The sequence below is a fragment of the Ailuropoda melanoleuca genome, chromosome 2, assembly GCF_002007445.2.
Source record: "Ailuropoda melanoleuca isolate Jingjing chromosome 2, ASM200744v2, whole genome shotgun sequence".
Classification (NCBI taxonomy): Eukaryota; Metazoa; Chordata; class Mammalia; order Carnivora; family Ursidae; genus Ailuropoda; species Ailuropoda melanoleuca.
The window spans coordinates 193,603,184-193,607,388 of record NC_048219.1 but is presented as its reverse complement, the minus strand read 5'-3'; positions in this window follow the sequence as shown (position 1 = coordinate 193,607,388).

The following is a 4,205-nucleotide window of genomic DNA, read 5'->3' as shown; positions in this document are numbered from 1 at the left end:
ATTAGATGTAAAAATTGATTTTTTTCCACTCTCTAGTCTCAGCTGGGTTTCCTGGCTGCTGATTTCCTCTCTCTTCCATCAATTTACGATTCTTTGAACAGCTTTCCTGGCCATATCCCTTCCTGCTCTGCTCTGTCCAGCCTCCTGGCCCACCACCCTCCTGTTCTGCACTGGTCTCACGGACAAGACCGAAGCCCACACCTGAAAATCGGCGTGCTCAAGCTCTGAGCCCCAAGCAGAAGCACTTTCTCAGTTTAAGAAGTGGGGCCTTAAGAGATCTAATCCCATAGCTCCAGATAGAGAACCAGGTTAGGGAGTCACTTATGTATTCACTGGTTCAATAAATATGGGTTGGATGGTTACTAGGCACTAGGCAAAGTTGCCTCTGGAGAGGGCGTTGGCTATTACACGAGAAGCTCGGTAGAGGGCACTGCTGTACCATAGCAGCTGAGCACGGGGGCCAGCGCACCTGAACCCAGGGGTCCAACCGGGGAAACGCGAATAATGACATGTATTATATGCGGTCATGCGGGCACACATGGCCACGTTCTCATATTTATCCTTAAACATATTCAACGATAGATAAGACGCTCACCTTTACCTGTGACGCCAGCACCCTTAACTAAAGCAAATATAATAATGACGCATTATATTCATTGCTCCATTCACCCTACCCACTTAGAAGTTATTTTAATCCGTGGCACAGTTTATCTCTAAACCCTTAAGGGAAAAAATACTTTAAGATACAATTTCAAAATGACTGCTAAGTTACTGTATTCTGTTTACTTGAACTAACTGAGTCGTCCTTTTCTGGGTGTAAAGTCGTCTTGATGCAGAAGGGAAGGGAGAGGAGCTGGAACGTCAGGCAAGACCTAAGTGTACTCTGCTTTTTCGGAAATGTCTTATTCTGAATCATGAGGGTGAAGAAAGCAGCACACTGCAGCTAGTGTTTTCCACCCAGTGGAATCCTTGCCCCTCGGGCCATTGTCACTATTCAAATGACTACATACCCCAGAAAACCAGTGGCTTTACAGTTAGCAAAGCTGACATTTACTGAGTACTTACTACGTGCCAGGCACCGTGCCAAACCCTTTACATGTATTATTTTTTGTTTCTTATTTAAGTATTTATTGCACATGTTATTTATTGCATATGTTATTATGTGAGACACAGGGTAGCGACGAGGAGCTGGAGAACAGGGAGCTAGGGCTTGGGCTGTGGCTGGAATGTGCAGGGAAATTCAGAGCACCTGGCCAGTCTCTCCACGCTGCTCGCCGTGATGCTACGTCCCCGTAGAAGGAGACTCAATGTGGGTCTTGCATTTCTGACACGGTAGTAAACATTACCTCCCTTTACATAATTTCAGTGTTTTTCAACTGAAATCCATATTTAAAAGAAAGTTACTAGTTGATCCAGTTGAATGACATTTTTACGTGTTAGAAGTTAAATTATCAACTGTAAAATCAACTTATCACCTGGTGAGTGAAATTAGAATGTACAGTGGCTGCTATTCGGTGACGGTGGGTTGCTGTTTAATGGCTCTGTTCTGGAAGGCTCTGTTCGTGTCTATTAATCTGCTTTTTCTACTGGACAAAAGATAGCCCTTTATGGCTAAAGCCCACCATGGGGTGGGAGCGGCGGGGGCTGCAGTCAAACCCACCATGGGCAGTAATTAGTACAGCATCAAGCAGATACATCAAATGTTTTACTGAAATATTTCCTTCCTGCTACCATTAAAATCAAAGCAAGACCTGACTGGGGGTAGATGCAAGTGACAGAAAAGGGTCCTACATTAATATCAGTTGTGGGAGCCGGATCCAGAGGTTCCCGTCTCGTCCATCCCTTTCCAAATGCCTGGGTCCCAGGCTACTAATCAAAGGCCTGTCTTGCACTGGTCTCAGAGAGAAGAAGCATTCTCATGAGAAGGTGACTATCTATAGGGCAGACCTTGCAGAGAGCCAAGGAAATCACTCCCGAAAACACAAACACCTGTCTTCCCAGGGTTCCCAAAAACCAAATGACATCATTATAAGCTATGCTGATGTCTGTTACTTTTGCTTACTCACCATTTGCCCTTTTGGGAACAGATGCCTGATTATTCTTTGGGAACCACCCTTCCCCACTTCGAGCCCCTGGGCCACATCTATCAGTGTGCACCAACATCCTGGACAGCAGTCTTGACTCCTGAGTGAGCTGAACAGGCCAACAGGATGTGTTCCCCAGGCTTTTATTGCAGTTACTGGGAAAGAGATACACTTTTTTTCTTCTAGGATCTAAACCGAGGATGTGAGTCCAGGGGTGCCAGTAGGGAAAAAAAATCAATACAGAGAAAAACAGAGCAGAGATGGAGGGAGGCCTGGTCTAAAACTTCTTTTGAGCTCCTGGATCTAGCCATACCTGAAGACAAGCCTAATCATCAACTTCTCAATTATGTCAGCGAATGTATTTCCATTGTGTCCAACGCAATATGAGTTGAATTTCTGTCGTTGCAACTGAATTCAAGTTGCTTATAATTTCATTCCCCATTAAAATAGCATGTAGATGGAGTGTGGAGTGAGGGAGAACAGGCAGGCCCTTGGCCCTTGGCATGAACACCACTGGGCCTGGAGCAGGTATCCAAGGCTCCACCTTGGTAAATTTCCAGGTGCCGAGGCCTTGCTTTCCTCATCTGGACCCTCAAGGCCATTTCCAGCCTGACATTCCATGTCTAATCCCTGGACCCATTCTGGATGGCCCATGACTGCGATGGCTGCTGTCACCACGGGAATCCCAAAGATGGGATAGCTTGTCCTGCCTTCTTCCGATGTGGTCTTCTCACACCTTCTGGTACTAACAAACTCACGTATTTTAGTATAGCTTGTGAAAGGAAGGTGGTAAAGGAAAGCAGTTCTAGAAAATTTTGGTTTTGGGGGCCTGGCTGGTTCAGTTGGTGGAGGATGTGACTCTTGATGTCTGGGTTGTAAGTTCAAGCACCACATTGGGTGCAGAGATTCCTTAAAAATAAAATCTTAAAAAATAAAGTTTTGGTTTTTATTCACAAATGTGATCATTTTCACTCTGTCCCTCTTGGCCCCATTCCTGTCTTTTCTGCCTAATAAGCTGGACTGGGAAAGATGCTATGGGCCATTCAGCTGCTCTCGGCCTGTGCCAAGAAGCTCTTCCTGGGTCTGTGTGTCCCCAACAATGCACTCTCCGTTTCCCCTGCACCCAGAGGACATGCATTTGTTATGTGTTTCCAAACCAGAATAAAACCACTGAATTGGAGTGAGGGGAAATAGAAACCAGGGAAGGGGCACCGGTATTTGTAACCCACGATGCCACCTACTCCAGGCTCCTGACACATTTTGTTTCGGCTCCCAAGTGTATCTGGAGCCCCCCATGAAGGAGTGGTTCACCTGTGAGCAGGTGGTTCTCAGGTCTCAAGCAGAGGGGCAGACGGGGCTTGCCGTTGATAGGGCTTGCTGGGGATGTCAGCATTGCTGGTGGAAACAAAATTAAGCAGCCAAGGGGGCTGTCTGGAAAAGGTGAGTTGTCTAACTTATTGGGGGAAGGAAGGCATGTGGCCTAGGATGCAAATGCCCGACCCCTTCTTCACCGTGGCCCCCACCAGGCTAGAAAAGCTGGGCTTCCTCCAGCGCTCCCTGGGCACAGGCCTGACCTCCAAGTGCGGCAGTGGCCCTGGAGGTCCGGCAGGAAACCCTATCCGGGCATGACGGGGGGAGGGCAGGGGGGCCGACCCCCTGCACCGCAAAGGACGCCAGAGTGCGAGGCGCCAGGGCTGGGTCAGGTGCGGGGTGCAGACTGGCGGCTCACTGTGGCCTGCGCCTTCCTTTCCCCTCTCCTGGGGACCCGACCCCACGGCCGCCTTCCCCACGCTGGGCGCTCCCCGGCCCCCCAAGCAGAAGCTGCCCTTGCCCGCCCCTCTCTTGACTCCGGATTCCGGGCCTCGCCAGCGCCTGCTGAACGGGAACCCCCAGAACCCACTCCGCGAGGCAGGCTGCGCGGCCGGGGCTCCGAGGCTGGGGGTTCCGGGCGCCTGGAGCTATTTTTATAAGATGCGTCAGTTGGCCGGGGAGGAAGAGCCGGGTCCGGGCCCATTGTCTGGGCGCGGCGCGGGAAGGGACGCGGAGGACGATTTCGAACGCTCGGAAGGCGCGAAAGCGGCGCGCGCGGGCGGGGAGGTGCTCGCCGGGCCGGGGGCGGGG